Genomic DNA, 17,496 nt, shown 5'->3' with positions numbered 1-17,496 from the left:
CATGATGGGTAACAGTCAGGGTACAGCAATGCAAGCTCCCAGGTGGGGCTTATAAGCCTTCAACCAAGTAGAATCATCTTATTTCAGGCAGAGGGAGTACCTGTTGGTTGTTTACTCGCAAATATAAGTGAGGTGCATTTCAAAGCAGAGTTAGCAGAGACTGAGATTTGCTCTGGTGCACAGAATAGAATTTTATAATGGTCATGACTTTGACAGTGGCTTTTACTTAAAAGAAGCCTATCTTTACAGAACTGTTGAGAATTGAAATGACTTGGTAAACTCATGGTACTCTCTCCAGCAATTTAATGTGCAACCAATCTGGGGCTGTTCTCCTTAGACACAAGCTCTAATGAAGAAACATGCATCTTGTTTGGGAGAAGGGGGGAAACTCCACTCTGAACAACTGTCTTCCACAGTTTGCTTCTGGTCTTTTTAATGGTGCAACAGTACTTACTGAATGACAGGACAGATATTCCTGAGTTTTACTCTTGTTTCTTCTCTCAAGTCTGAGATTACTAAAATCACTATAATTCACGTTAGGTTACCAGAAAAATAGCTCACCATCAACATACTCTGGTGCTCTGGAGTGGTAGGTTATTGCCCATATCCTTGCCTCACAGTAATCCCAATTACTAAGTAAAGCTGCTGCAACCCAACTACTCTACTCAACCCAGTGCTCAATTTGAAAGGAAGACATACAAGGAAAGAAGTCTCTCTTTTCCACTTTGAAATGTACTGTGCTCAAGATGAAGAGTCAAGGTCACTGCTTCCCAAAAGATGATGTTGATGACATTTTGCAATAAACCTACGCTTAGCACTCATACTTATCCACTCCTAGACGCAAAAGCTTTTAGGAAAAGAAAAGAAATCCAAAAAACAACTCAACCAAAAAGAACCAAATACTGCAGGAGCAGAGAGTTTAGGTGATCCTGAATTTGCATTGCACTGTTGAAAGGAATTCTTAGGTTTTGCTGAAATAATGCTGCTGCACCAAGCACCATGCAAGTCTTGATGCCAACCTGTTTGTATGGTACAGCAGTTCCCATGGGCTCCTCACACAGACTAGTGAGTCTCAAGCCAGGATTAGTTCCACAGTAAAAAGAGGGACCACACATGTACTCCAAAACAAAGCCTAACAGTGAAATTTCTAGCTACGCTTTTCTTTCTTTCTCTTTCCTTGCCTTTCTTCAACCTAAGAACATCTTCCCACTAACTTATAGTGCATGATCTACACACTCTCCATTCTATTTCTATCCCCTGGAATAAGAAACTAGTTTTCTGAATTCTCCTAGAAGAATTGGTAAAATGGCAAGATTGCTACATGTTTTGCAGTGGCACATTCCAGAACATTGCACTGCAAATCATACCAGAAAATATGTTGAACTGTAGTTCATTCTCTAAAAAGAAATTTAATTTTTTTTCTGTCAGAGAACTACCAAGTTTCTTATATCCAGATTAATTGTATCTACTAACTTTAGATTTAATTTTCCAGACATAGGATGAGAAGATCAGCTACTTGGGAATTCTGTGCCTGCAAAAATAAAAGTCAAAATACAAGAAGACTCAAAAACCCTCTTTTTAGCAAATATAACATCAAGAGTAAAATATAGATACAAATAAAGTAATAAACAAAAAAAAAGGAAAGAAATTTAATCTCTGCATAGTATTTCAACTAATTCTGAAGAGTGTTTTTTCCATCTGACCAGAGAAGTATCCAACTGAAATTTTGTAAGAATTTTAATCATGAAAAACCTTATTTGCTATTACACAGAAGTTCTTTTACTGGTTTAGTAATGAGAAAAGTAGCAAATTCTTACCTCAGGTTGACATATCTTACAACACTAACATTATAGCAGGGAAAGAAAAAAGGACAATTACAAAATTGTCCCACTCCTCCTAATGTATTCTTGGATTTCATCTTTTTCACTTGCATCAATAAAAAATGAGTTCCTCATTACAAGTAGATTACTAAAGTTCTTTTTATTGCTAAAGGAATTCAAAGAATGCAGCCATATGCAGTCTTTTCAATTCACATTATTTCTTCAAATAGAGCCCAAGCAGATATTAAAAGTATTCTAGTTTTATATGGTTATTGAAGGTGAAATGATTTTTGAGCTTTCCATGTTTTAGCTGTAATCAGGTATTGATTTATGCAGAAAAATGTTGCATTTTGAAAAAAAAAAATCAGTGAGATGTGGCTTGGGGTTTATCCCTACATTTTTTAACTACTTTTTTTAAAATGTGATATCTAAACTTCTTCAAGTCTTATCTTTTATTTTTATTTTTATTTTTTTCAGTCAAGTACTAATCAGAAGAACAATCTTCATTATCTATAACAATAATCAGTGACAAAAACCAATTATTTTCCAAGTAACTGTCAAGTCCACTTGTGTGGTTAGCTAACAACAATTTGATTTAATTGACGAAAAAATATGTTCTCTATTATCAAGTTTCCTGTTACCATTGCTAACATACTAGTCTGCTACATGTTCTGCAATCTTGAATATTAAGCACAATATTTACTTTAGGTTGAAACTCCATACCATATAAAAAAATGTCGTTGAGTTGTACTTATAGATAAACATTCTCCTTCAAGGTGCCTGAAATCACACTAGGCTATATAACACCCCTTGTTATCTATTTGTAATACAGAACTACAGACAAAGAATAGGTAACAGAAAAAAAAAGAAAAATTAGCATACAGACAAAACTCACATAAATTTTCATTTCCAGTTTAAAGTCATACTATCTAAACTTTCTTTCCCCTTTGCCTCTACTTTTGAGCCATGTTACTCCAATAATTTGTGGAATTATTTGCTAAAACTCATGTGTTTGAGGTTTGCACATGCTATGTGAAACACAGCAGCCATCGCAACAGAACTGTCCACATGCCTTGTGGATATGCAGCATATTCAATTTACACCATACATTTGCAGCTTCCAGCTGTATAATAATCTGCATCTTTGGACTCTTTGGCAATGTATAACATGCAGATCATTTCACATCCAAAGGGCACTTGGAGAGGACATGACATTTAAGAGGCCAAGAAACCACTTCATTATGAGAATAGCTCAGAAGTTCTTCCAGTGTGTCTAGTCCAGCTGTCTAAGAAGCCCATCAAAAGCCAGATGTTAGAAAATATCTTGGAAGAGCTTGCCATTTGCAACCTGTGATTGCCATCCAAGAATGAAAAAAGGTGGAGGAACCATCTGATAGGATAGAACAGCTGGCAATCCCTGCAGAGTTGTATCCTGATCAAATGATTTACAAGTGTGTATGAAGTAAGAGATGAATATTAACAGATAACTAATGATCAACAGCATATTTGTATCTAAATCTAAACACATATTAGCAAAGTAAACACACATTTGTTTTGTTGTTTGTTTGTTTTTTAATCTTGTCAATTAGTTACATATTTTTGCAATAACGTAAACCTAACTTGCTTATTATCACAGCTAAGTTCTGCGGCATTATGAACACCTGGGATGGTAAGTGTGATGGGAACAATTTATTTCTCATTTGCATTACTCTTGTGTTTTATTTTACATAATTAACAGGGTATTTTTCTTTCCCTTAAGCCTGGGGATACATATCTATACTGTTCACAAGATTACTTAGCTGGTTTATAAGCAGGTAGTAAACAAGTAGTGAAACAGACTGACAACATATTTTCAAAATTCTAGACAATTTTTTGCTCAACTATCACAAATAATACCTATAAATGTGTATATGTATTTAAAAAGAGATTTAAACTATATTATCTTCAGCTTTTGCGTATTTCATAAGATTTGCTGAAACCTAAAATAAGTGTATTTCTAGGGAACTGCAACCAAATTCTACAGTTCACAGATCCGAAATAAGCAATTTGCATAAACTTACTTTAAATTCATTAACTATAAGAACTTTGTCTTGGAGAATTTGTCTTGTTACAAGTTCTCAAAGATATACATGGAGCTCAGATGAAGAGACGGCCCAAAACCCATGCACTGTTCTTGAACCAGCATTTTCATCAATATTTTACTACTCATTTCTAAAACAATCAGATAACTTTCCCTTTGAATTGTGACTTCAAAGCAAACAAAGTTTTGGATCTAAAAAAGTTTTCTGCTTATATACTTAATCTAATAAAAAGTAATATACAGGACCATTTACAAGTATTTTCCTACAAAGGATGACAATTTCTTTGGAATCTTTCTTGTTCCAAGCATCCCTGGGATGATCATTAAATACTGGCAGCTTAAAGACTACCTTGACATATTTATCAAATCTTACTCCAGCTCTGACAAGATAAGATGAAAGAATAGTGTTACTAGCCAGGCTCAAGAGTTATGGCAGTCTAAAACACAGAGCACTTTACTCAATGACAGGATTTTTTTAGAACAGAATTTTTAGTGGGTTTTTTGTTCTTGTGGGTTTGTTTTTGGGGTCTTTTTTTTTCTTTTTTTTTCCTAAAGTAGGATAAGAACTCATAAAACAACATAAAGTAATGGAAAAGGACAGTGTTTTCTAAAGAGATAGCTGAAGTAGTCCAGAAGATATATCAACAAAATGAATATTTTAAAATGTATGGGAGAAGAAAAAAAAAAGGCTCTCTAATTTTTGTACAGGAGTCAACACAAAACATAGGTTATTTCTACATGCACTATAATTGATGTAATTTGATTTCAGATCCAATGTTTTCTCTCTGCAACTCTCTGCTTTTTCTTCTCTTTGGTTATTTTTTAGCACACTTTTTAAAGTGAGTTTCTCCCCTGAGGGTGCTCACACCAAACCCATGACCGACCCAGTTTCTGCCTAGCCCACCATTGTAAGGCAAGGTAGCAACAATACTTCCTTTTCCTTCAAAAAATTAAGTAGGATATAATATTCAAAGAACATTTTGAAGAGAAAAGCAAGCAGCTTTTGGTCTGAACCTGACTACATCAAACTTTATGTTACATTTGAAAAGGAGAAACTACATTATGATGTATAAAAAACCTGCAATAATGAAGTCTACATGTTCTTTCATTCTTCTTTTGCTCTTTGACTTACTTTCCCTTCCATCTCTGTAAACACAATTTCAATCAACTTATGTTTTCCTGATCTGCAGCATTATGTTTTTTGTGAGTGCTGTAAGCACCCTTTAGCCTCTAAATAATTTCTTTTTTGTTTTCATGTCTTTCCCTTCTGTCTTTCCGCATTACCAAGATGTTCCCTGTCGCTTTTCCTTCTTCCCATTAGATCTTGGTTCTTTGAGCCATTTCTCTCTTTAGTAATTTCTTGATAGCCCTTTTGATAATCTTTTTTTCAACAACAAGGAGCATTTGAACTCCTGCACCAGTGCCACAGTAGTTTGGAAGTTTAAGATGTTTAAAAGGTGTGTTAGGAATTCTTTTGTCACAGCTCATTTTGTTGATTTATACATTTAACTTCTGTATTCTGAGTGGGACTTTGCACTGGGATTTTGAAGAACAGTGAAGGTGGAAGCAGAGGCAAGTAAACATCATGAAAACAGCAATCTCAAAATGAGAAAAAAAAATATATCGCTCTCATCCCCAGGCAGTTTTCACTGCCAGATACCATCAGAAGAGCAAGAAGTGGCTTGTAACTCAGTCAGGTCACAAAGATCCATCACCATTGTGTCCAACAGAACACGATCAGAGCTAAGACTTCCTTTGTCTTCAAGCAGGGAGGAGGACACTTAGAACGTGGACCTATTTCAAAAAGTTGCCCTAACAATGCCAAGGAGAGAAAGATAAGGTAACACATTACCTCTGCTCTAATTTACTTTTTCAGTGTATAGGCTAGAGTTATTTACTTCTGCATATGTCCCTTATAAAGTATGATACGGACAGCATGAACTTGGTGATGAAGCACACTGTAAGTTGTTGACTACAACTATGAAAGCCTGTAAAGAAAAACCCTGGGAATCAGTGTTCATATAAGCACAGGAAAGAGAAAAGCATGTCTGAGAACTATTAAATTTATTCAGGGATATTTACAGATTACTAATATTTTCTAATGGAACACTTGAATAGAAACTAGATATGCTATTTGCTTTTATACACCTGTTAAAAAAAAAAAATGAAGACAGAAAAATTTAAAAAAATCCAACTTTGCTTGGAAAATTAATAATAAAGGTATCTGAGTTACAGGGAATATATCTACTTACTCAGATGACAATATGTTAAATCTTGACACAATATTTCACTTTCCAAGAATTCTCATATATTCATAGAAAAATTTAGATATAGGAATTAGTATATTTGGCAAAGGAAAGGCTCTTCAGCAAAAGCAAACATCCAAGCGGATCAGAAAGAACTACGAAGTGTCATTAAAATGCCTGAGGAGACTTCTTCCAAAGCAAGCGATGAGTCAGTCTGAAAAAAGAACTTGCTGAAGAATCAGAAAACAGTAGAAAGCTATGACCACCTAGCTGACCAGTTTTTTTGACGAGTCTTCTCACATTTCTCTTCTTGTTTTAAGCCATGTCATCCACTACATGCAATTAAATCTCTTATAACAAAGAGAAACAACCTTTTTCCAAAGGTTCCTAGTAAGCAGCAAGGCAAATCCTGTGCAAAAAGTGCTCATTGTTTGCATTTTTCTCCAGCACTAGTTCCAGGAAAAAAATGACATCCAAACACTGAAATTACAAAGTAACTAAATTAACACACTTTGAGAATATAAGAAGTGTATGTGAGAAATTTTGTTTTGACACAGCCAAGTCCACTTGATATCAGTGGACTGAATTTTCTGCATTTAAAGCAGATTAAAGCATTTAACCAAAAGATACAAGTAACTAATTGCAATTGAAAATTGATATACTGTTACTGATAATTTGATAGTCAGTTGACACTATTGCTAGGATTGATTTTATATAAATTAATCAATCTTTAATTCTTTGCATCAGCTTTCCAATCCATTTCAAATATTTTAGAAAGAAAGTTTTATTCCCCCTGTACCTGTATCAGTTGAACTTTGCAGGAAAAAGGCATGACTGTAACTTGCTTTCTGAAGTGAGATCAACAGGCAAAATGCCAGTTATAACAGATGACGAAATTATTGAAATGAACCTGAGAAATACGCAGCACTGACACAGCCTGCCTTCGCACCAAGCCTGTACTCCACTGCAGCAGCCATTAACTATTTTTCTGTTTTATTACTTTTCTCTTTTCATGCAGCACTCTCAGTTGGCACTCTCAGAGCTACGTGTCTGACGTCGACTTTTGCTAAGCATCTGACTCCACAAGTTGTGAGAAGCTCATTTCTGGGATAGAAATGCCTTAGGCTGGTATGTTTAATCTTCTGCTTTCACTTCTACGTGTTTCTCTTTGCTCCTACATACCAGCTGTACTGTTCTGATTTACTGTTATGTACAGAAGAATAAAAGGTGGTAGAAAGTCCTTAGCACACAGGTTGAAAAATTTGAACAGAAGCAAACAAAAGACTTCTGCCTCCTTTTGGTGCAGATTATATCTGTATTTCTGGGTAATCCTGTAGGGCATAGATCAATTACTAATGATTATGAAAATACATCTTGAGATACTGAAGTTAGAAAGATCTCTCTTTAATAATGGAACATTTTATTTTTTTTTAATCTTTGTAAAATAAAGTGGTAATTGGTAGTACTCAAGGTTTTAACATTTTTATGAGCACTACAAAGCTTCAAAGGGTTTAATTCACTTTTGCTGGTACTATTCCATGTCTGGAACAAGTTTTCTGTCAGTTTTGTTTAACAGCAGCTTTACTATTAAATGGCTGCAGCAGTTACTCACAATGTGGAGGTTACATCTTTGTATCAGGAGAAACTTGTTCACAGTATTTAACTAGTTTTTAACTTCACACATTCTATTCTAGACCTAACTGCAAAACACTTCTGAATGATGCTTTAAATCTTGTAACTAATTTCGCTTTTGTCAAATGGGGATTATAATGCATAAGCAATCTCTCTGGATGCCTACAGAAGAATTTGAACTACAGTTTATGATATAAAACATTAGACAATCTCTTGGTAATTTCCTTTCCCAATTTTTCTACCTCTCAAGGAAAAAAAATCCATCAGTTTTCCAATCTATTTCAGCACATAGCTGCGCAAACAGTTCTGTGGTAACACAGGAATGGATGACAGTCAGAAAATACCTGCCTTCAGCATAGCTGGATATCTGTATTGTGAAATCCAAAAGTAATACTTCTTTGAAGTTGTCGGTGCTGCTGAGACCAAAGTATCCTTGCCTTTTTACACAACGTTACTGGAGACAAATGAATTATTCAGAGTTCTTAAAGTTCACCATCTACCTCTGCAGGAACTGAGACTGCACAGTTAGGAAACAAAGCAGAATCAGCTCACTCAGAAGATCTGTCCCCTGTTTGCTATAGAAGCAATTTTATTATTGGCACAGTTATTAACTATTGTTAATTGTTATTAACTATTGTTAATAACTCATATTGACACTGCAGAATCATCATATCCACAGAAGATGGAAATATCTAGGAAATAGATAACAATTGTCTAATTAATGTTCATGATTAAATACAGAAGAGAATCCAGTTAAGAGTTCCAGGATGAGCCAGAAGCACCACCAGTTAAAAGAGAACTCTATGTTCATAAACTATTAATATATATCACCTGGATTATTAAACACCTGACCTTATGTGGGCTTCACCAGGAAAATTTCCATAAGAAGTATAATGGACAAGTTTTATAACTGGGAAAATAATTTCTGTATGATGATTCCCAGACCAACATAATGTAAACCAACTCTTCCTTTCAAATCAGAAGAAGCCAATTCTCTTTTTTAAATCAATAAACAACACCACATCTATGACTTTGCCAGAAGGTATAAGAGTTTTTGAACCAAAATATGAAGCACTGCATTAAATGCAGTGTCATTTTAAAATTTAGAAAGACAGTACCTGAAGGCCATCATGAACATTTATTCTGAAAATTTACCAGGAATATTTCTCAAATTACTAGTGAATCTGTTTTTTCGTGTCTTAGGCTGAACACTTAAACAACTGTTAGTGGACACTAAATATAGTCTTGGGCCCATCGACCTGTAACAGCTGATTGAAATGTTGAATGCCATATGCATGCATGAAGAAAGCTCCATTTTGAGAAGAGTTTTAAAAGCTTTTCTTTGAGTTTCATTTACATAGATAATGACAAGTAAGCTTGATAGCAAAGAGGGTACAAAAACCCATCTACTCTTTGAAAATAATCTAACAGAATAAACTTATTTTAAAGTAATGCATTTTGTACACCAATACTTATGGTAGATTGCTGTGTTAAAAGATAAGATTTTTGTGTCTTGTTATTGCCACAAGATTGGACTGCATGTATCACTTCCATGTGGAAGAATATTGCCAGGAATCACATTAAAAAGTATGTTAAAATCTTGACATTACCTTAAATTCCATTGCCATTTTCTCTGCCTCTCTTCCATCATTTTAAAAGGACAGAAAGATAACAAAGTTACTACATCAGCAATACTGTATATATACTTCTTCCCTCTCCTCCCCCCTTCTCCACCAGAAATCTGCCAAGCCTTGCCTTAAATGGCTGGTTGTGAAATTTCTAGTCCCAGAATGACAGAATAATTTAGGCTGGAAAAGACCTCTGAGATCATCGAGTCCAACCTTTGACTAACCACCACCTTGTCAACTAGACTACTAAGTGCCACGTCATTTCTTGAACACCGCCAGGGATGGTACTCCACCACTGCCTTGGGCAGTCCACCACAATGTTTAACAACCCTTTCTGTGAAGAAATTCCTTCTGATGTCAAAGCTGAAACTCCCCTGGCACAGCTTGAGACTATGTCCTCTCATCCTGTCACTAGGATGAGAGAAGGATGGGAAAAGAGGTCAACCCCATCTGGCTACAACCTCCTTTCAGGTAGCTGTAGAGAGCGATAAGGTCACCCCTAAGACTCCTTTTCTCCAGGCTAAACAACCCTGGTTCCCTGAATATATGGATTCAAGTCCATATCTTACTCTTAGGATTTGAAACTAGCATAATCGTTACATCAGAGCAAGTAAAAAACTCGGTTTAAGAGCTGAACTGGTTCTTGGTTGCTTCTGAGTGTAACTGTAGATGGAAAGTACTTCTGTACATCCCCTCAGTGTTCCAACAAATCTTCTATATGCCTCTGGATTAAGCTTTCAAAAACATCAACCACATGGTTTGGTTAATATTTGCACAAAAAGCACAGTTGCTAAAGCAATTTTAATCTATCAAATTGTACTAGATACAAGTATTTATTAATTCAGTATTACCTTCAGAATAGCAAATTAATTGGCATACATTACCTAAGAAATAAAATGCATTCTAAATACCTATTTTTAATAACTTCTAACAGTTACAAAAATTGCAGTTCAGTGAATTCCCCTTGTTCTACTGGATTATTTTACACAAAAATCTAACTAAAATTCAGTACTTTGCTGATTATTGTTGTATTCAATGATTATCTTAACCTCTTTTAGCTCAAACTGAAATATAATATATATTATAGATGTAACTCATGCATAATCATATACTTGATAATGATTATTGGTAAGAAGAATGTCAGATCACAGAAATTTTTTTTGTAATGAGAAAACTATTCATTCTCATTTCTGGTGCACTTAAAAAAAGGGGTATCCATGAAAATCTAACACAGTTCCAATTAACTTTAGTGTCTTCTTTAAGGTTTTGCAAAATTAAACATATTAAGTTGCAAAATCAGTAAATTAGCATGGATCACTAAAACAATTTGCTAAATTCCTCAAATCCAAAAATCATTATTAACAGCTATTTTGCACTTCAACTAAATTAAAATTTGGACATTCAGAGTTGCTGGCAACTTCTGTGTTGGCAAGGCTACACAAGCTGAATGTAGATCGAAAACAAAACAAAACGAAAAAAAAAAAGCACCAAGAGCTGCTTAGGTATTAAACAGAGAAAAACATTTAGTCACATGGCTACATCCTGGCAAAATCCTTTGAGCTTTTTGTTGAAGCACAACACACATTTCTGACAAACAAAATAAAATCTAGTCCGTTAAACATTTGTGTGTCAGCCATGCTTAGCAAAACATCTTTGACTGCAGTTATGTTAGTGAAATTTAAATTGTGCCATGTATCATTTCAATTAAATAAAGCACTGGAGAATAGCTAAACCTTTTTTTTATTGTCTTTGCCATCTTGACTGTTTGTATGCTGGCTGTGCCAACAGCGAATAATGGGAGAGAAATTCCCTGTAAGGAAAAAACAAAAACTCAAACTCAAACCAAACTGAACAGTGTCCAGTTTCAATTTGCTGGCAGAAGGATGTGGGGAGAGAGAGCTCTAAGCAAGAGGTGACAGAGAATAATTCCTTAAAACCAGATAGACAATGGAATTCTCATATTTAATAGGAATTGAAGGCTTTGTTTGAAAACACCTCATTATTTAGACATTTCTGTATGGGTAAAGAATTTACCAGCTCCATTATTCACACTTATCTCTGACTTTCTATGTAGTGATGGTTATATTTCAAGCTCTTACTGCTGTTCTAATATTTCTTCATGTGTAATTGTACTTCAAGGTTACATACGTATGAGAATGCAAAAATTCCTATTAGTGATGAGAAAACTCCAAGACACAAAGAACGTCACAAGAGTAATCTCAGCAATAAAAAAAGTTAGCAAAAGAGAGTTATGTAAAAACCATTGTTATATAAAATGTTCCCTAAAACCAATTTTCCATTTTGTTAGAGCTGGGAAAAACCTGATGCTGTAAGAGGAAGTAAGACTCAAAAGCATCGTTTCCCCTCTGATTTTGTTTTGCTGTTTACACCCTTCCCCAAACTACTAAAGAGGGCATCTGATCAATTACCCCTGGGCTGTCGCTAGTTGTTCCGTGTTCCCCCTCCATGTCCCCCCAGTGCTCTGGTTTGGTTACACAAAAGGAAAGCCAGACAAGATCAGAAGAGATGCAAGCTTTGGAAACAGGTGCAAAAGTCAGTTATATATTTGAAAACACTTGGCATACACAGACAAGTATGTGAGATTACCCCTTTGATAGGATATACGCTGTGCTCTCAGCATATCTCTGGACTGAAGAAGTATTTCTTTGAAATGACAGCTCTTTCTATTTTTCTGAACTTCAAATGAACCAAAGAAGAGAATTCATATATTTCATATCAGTTCTTCTAAGTACGCACATAGGATGTAAAGATACCATAAAAGTTACAGTATAAATCAGTTGTCATCATCTAGCATCTTTAATATTGGCATTGGTTTTCCAAAACAGAATAAACTGCTTTAGAATGACAGGTGATCTTCACTTATAGTATGATTTACACGTACTTTGTCCATTCCTCTTTTCTCCCATTTTCACGCACTTTAGTTTTATTACCATTGGCCAGAAAGTGCACTCTAATAAAACTTAGCCAAGCTGTGTTTTATGTTCAGCCCAACTTTTAGCAAAGGCACTAGGAGCCCCTGTGGAGAGCCAATGGGGCAAAGAGGATGCCAGGTAAGAAACAGCAAATGAGGAGCCCCAAGATGCCAGACCATTTCTGCTGCTGCCACACCAGAGCAAAGGAAGCCCGTGGTGAGTTGGTACTGTTTATTTATTGATCTCTTTACAACAAACACCTCATTGTCACACCCACTACTGACTACACTGAATTAACATGAAAGGCTCTGCAGTATATATTGTATACTTACATCTAACAGCTAGATATGACATATACTCTTACATATAAAAAAAATCTTCACTCAGAAGGCAAAAAGACGAAATATAAATTTGTATTGACTTCATGGAAGTCAGTGAGTTTACATCATCTCAAGAGTTCAAAGGGAAGAGTTTGGAGTTCTGCCTGGGATCTTTTTGAGACTGAAATTCGTTCTGGATAATGTCAGACTAATGTAAATTCTGAGGAAGTCCACTGAATAAATATATATAGAAACCCAATACAAACTGGAACCTATTTCAGGATCTTCCCACACAACCTATAGAGACACAAATGAAAATATTAGCAGGTTTGCAACATAAATTAAGGAGGTTTTGGAAATATCCTTTATCATGTCATATCTAAATGTCACCTTTAGTTCACATAAATGTCACCTAATTAGTTCATATAAATGCTTTTCGAGAAATTTCATCAGCCTTAAAATTTTAGAAAGGTCAGAATTGATAAGCAGAAGCACACATATTCTCTGCCCACATTTACAATTATTCTGCAAAAATAGCAGACAGAGAATTTTGTCTTTGGTCTGTAATGTAAATAAGATAACCCTGAGACAATGTTTAAATAGATATGTGTTCTAGTCAGTCCTCAAAGGTGAGATACACATTATTGCAACTAAATTTTTGAAAATAAAAAGTACCAAATGATCTTATACTCCTTATACACTTTTCTGCTTACTCAGTATCCTTCTCATCAGAAAAGAGAAAAAATGTTGCCATAGCTTCTACATAGATTCTTCCTTTAAGTATTTTGACTTCTTTCTTTCCCAAATACATAGCATTTTTTTTCAAAATAAAGTAAAATTTAGACCATAGAAGCAAATGACTTGCTGAATTTCATCTGCTTTTTCAAGTTCTTTTACTTACATTTAATATATTTTAGCACTGCAGGATTTACCTTTTTGTATTTTAAATCTGTAGTCTGAAAACAAGCCCAGACTGTGGAGTTGTACCCCAATAATGCATCCTTAGCAAATGCTGATAAAGAGGCCACAAAACATGACGACAAATATTTCTAATCCTAAATATATTATATCAAAACTCCAATAAGAGGTTTTATAGTTTTAATCCTCTATATATCAAAACTTAGATAAGAGGTTTTGTTGTCTGCAAATAGATATAGATTCTTCAAGACTGATTACAATTTTTATTTCTCTTACAACCAGGCTTAGAACAATTGCTCCTACAATTGGTTTTCATAGTAAATAAATCTAAAATTTTAAAATAATGGCAGTGAATAAAGGGAATAACGAAACATTTAAGAATTTCAAATTGTCTCATAATTTTTTGTTTGTTTCTAGATATCAGCTCTCTGAAGGCCTAGAAATAAAGACCGAGAATCGTACAGATTTTTACAGCTTCAGAATATTTCCAAAGTGAAAGGCTTCATAATGAGACGTTCTTAATATTAACATGATTAATCCATCAATCAAAAAAAAAAATCCATAAGAGTCCTTTTGCTTTCCATACCAAAATCAATTCTGACAGTCATTCATCAAAGAGTAGATGGGTTGGACAGAGGAAAAAGCTAATTCTGCTTTCTGCTACATTAGCATAAAAAAAATATCAAGCATGATAAAAAAACCCAAAACACAACAAACCACAAATCATAGGTAAGGAAGTCTAGATTAATATTAACGTTTGTTTGGTTTGGATTTCCCCCCCCCTTTCTTTTTTATCTGCTTTGTTTTTTTAATCTCTATTTCATATGCTGATAACCACCTAGAAACACTGAATATGTGCTGCATTTGACTCTGGACTTATTTCAGGAGCAAATCTAATACTGCAGATGCATACTAACTGTTTTCTGCTTCATCGCTCAGTGGAGAGATTCAGTCAGAAGTGTAACATTTTGAAAAAGAGGTTACAATGCACGAAATATAGAGAATCTCCAAGTCTTTTACTTATTATTTTGGCTTCTAAACTGCGTTTTTCTTCCAGTTTAGTTTCACCACCTGTCTACTTTGCATGCATCAAGATGGTTTTGCAGCATCAACAAAACTGCAGATGAGATTTGCTCCAAAGGTGCACTACTGAACTTAACTAAAACTCTCAGTAGTCCAACAGCCACTGAAAGGACAACAGTTCATTTCTGTCAACCACCTTACTCTTACAATTATTCTTCTGTAGGAAAATGTAAACAAGATATCTGTATGCATAGTCCCAGTAGAATTTACTATAATAGACTGTGTTACATTTAATATTTGCTTTTGACTCTGTTGAACTGCGGTGTCAGTTATGTGACTATACGAATAATTTATATTTGTATAAATTCACCCACTGAAAGCTACTTGAGGAACAATGAGAAAAGACCAATATCCACTTCAACGGAAGACAGTTCGACTGAAACGAGATCTTTTTGGCAAGGCAGCACATTTACATTCCAAGTCTTCTTTACTTATTCCTAAAACTTGGAAGAAAAAAAATGAAGAAAATATTTTAAGCTAAAAAAGTAGAATCTCCATGTCTTTATTTTAGTGGTGTGCATTCTTTGACCAAAAACTGGTCATGCACCTAAGCAGGGACACCTTCCACTAGACCAGGTTGCTCAGAGCTCTGTTCGACCCAGCCTTGAGCACTTCCAGGAGTGGTGCATCCACAATTTCTCTGGGCAACCTGTTCCAGTGCCTCACCACCCTCACAGTAAAGAATTTCTTTCTGATACCTTATCTAAACCTGCCCACTTTCAGTTTAAAGCCATTCCTCATTACCCTGTCACTTCATGCCCTTGTAAAAAGTCTCTTTCCACATTTCTTGCAGGCCCCTTTTAGGTACTGGAAGGCTGCAATTAGGTCACCCCTATCTTCCAGGCTGAATAATCTCAATTGTCCCATATTTTCCTCATAGGAGAGGTGCTCCATCTCTCTAATCAACTTGGTGGCCCTCTTCTGGACTCACTCCAACAGGCCAATGTCCTTCCTTTGCTGGGGACCCTAGAGCTGGATGCAGCACTCCGGATAGAGGAGTAGTGGGGGAGAATCACCTCCTTTGACCTTCTGGTCACGCTGCTTTTGATGCAGCCCAGAATATTCTTGGCTCTCTGGGATGCAAGCGCATACTGCAGATGTATATCCAACAGCGCCACCAATTTTGGAAGTGGCAAGTTCTGCTGAATGTGCAAGATCAAATTGTCTCTAGAGTCCAAAGAAGGCAGTTGTAAAATCAGCCTGATGCCCCTTGCCAGATGCCAATGCTTAACATGTTCAATATGAGCAAATAGGTTGAATATGTTAAACATATGTTTAAAGAGTCTTAAACCTCTGTTCTTTTTTTTCTGTTCATGCACAAGCTTCTGTTCTGACAAGCTTAGCTGAACACTGAAGTGATATAATTGCTGTGATAGGCTAAAATGCAGTGAGCAGCCTTGGTTCAGGTCAGGAAGTCCAGGGAAAAGTGACCAAACTATATTAAAGTCAGCTCAGGCACGGGAGAGGCTTAGAAGCATAAAAGCTAAAGCATACTCTTCTGTAACTGATATATTGTCCACAATATTTTAGTTATCTATATGAAAAGCAAAATTTGAAGACAGACACCCTCTTTCTGTCCTCTCATCCTTTAACATGTTTTTCCAAAGGGTTAGGCCATTTGGGAGAATAATTTAGACGAATCATTAGAGAGACTAAAAGGAAAATAAGCTGATACCAATACTGGTATTTCTTGTTTTTGAGAGAAAATACATTCTTATAAAATTACTGCACATAGATAGGGAAAAGAAAATTTTAACTTCTGAATGTCAAGAATACATTTTTGTTGTTTTTCTTTTCTACTTTCATATGTCATTAATATAAATGGGGGGCAGCTACACATAAAGATGGCCAATTGCTACATGCAATCAAACCAGCTACATGAAAAATGTGATTTCTCATATAGAAAGATGATTCTAATACAATACTGAACTTTCTACCTCCATATAATTTTCTTATGTGAGGCATAAGAGGAGCTGAGTGTGACTGATTAGCAAATGAGATAGGTCAAAAAGCCCAGCCTATTCTTTAAGCTGAGAAAAGGAAGAGACATAAGTCCTTGCTTTTGTTTTACAAGCATCTGAACAGGAATACAAGACCCATATTTTTAACTGTTCTTTCACTTTCTTTTCAATAATCTCCTGACACAAAGTCACTTCTTAACATAAAGACATATTATATCATTATAATATAAAGATTATAAATTATATAAATAGAACATTGCAAATTGTATTTATTAAAAGAAGTATAAAGCTATAATATATAATATTATAAAAACATAAACCTTATATTTATATATAAAGTAAAACTAATACCTAGACAAATGGAGCAGAATATTGAAGAAATATTGGAAAAAGTTGCATGTTTATATGGCAAATTCTTGCAGTTTTCACTGGTTGCTAAAAAAAATTCAGACAAATGTATGGGAGGTTTTTTGCGTTTGTTTGTTTTAATATTTACATGGATACAAGTAATGGTTTGCTATTACTGAGTAATTATTGTAATGTTATAAGAAAAACTGAGGGTAAATTTTGCATGCAACTATTACTAGTTATTTACTACATATCTAAATATATTTTCTATAGAATATGTAAACGAATGCATGGATCTAAATATAAATGCTAATATAATTTTACAATTTAAGTAAAAGTTCTACATGAATTCAGCATAAACCAAACAACAATAACAAAAAAACCCCAACCAAAAATCACTTAAAAAGTTTTCTACAGAAAAGGACATGGAAGTGCACATGAAAAAAGGAAGCATTCATAGCAGGACCAAACATAAGAAAAACCGAGGCAACCCCTCTGCAGTGCAGAGTAGTATTTCTGCAAATGAGA

General features: G+C 34.9%; 1 protein-coding gene across 6 annotated transcripts in view; it reads right to left on the bottom strand.

Moving 5' to 3' along the window:
- Positions 1-17,496, bottom strand: part of CHRM3 (cholinergic receptor muscarinic 3) — a 280,416-nt gene that overhangs the window by 146,476 nt on the left and 116,444 nt on the right. For 2 of the 6 annotated variants that reach the window (XM_027657365.1, XM_027657362.1), the window contains exon 3: positions 14,970-15,102. The exons of the other annotated variants lie outside the window; for them this stretch is intronic. The gene's annotated coding sequence lies outside the window, so the exon portion shown is untranslated. The remainder of the gene's footprint in view (positions 1-14,969; positions 15,103-17,496) is intronic. 6 annotated transcript variants of the gene reach the window in all.

Source organism: Corapipo altera, unplaced genomic scaffold (genome assembly GCF_003945725.1).
Source record: "Corapipo altera isolate COAL_440 unplaced genomic scaffold, ASM394572v1 2c, whole genome shotgun sequence".
Taxonomy (NCBI): domain Eukaryota; kingdom Metazoa; phylum Chordata; class Aves; order Passeriformes; family Pipridae; genus Corapipo; species Corapipo altera.
The sequence above is the reverse complement of the archived record's forward strand: the minus strand, read 5'-3'. Positions and strand labels throughout refer to the sequence as shown.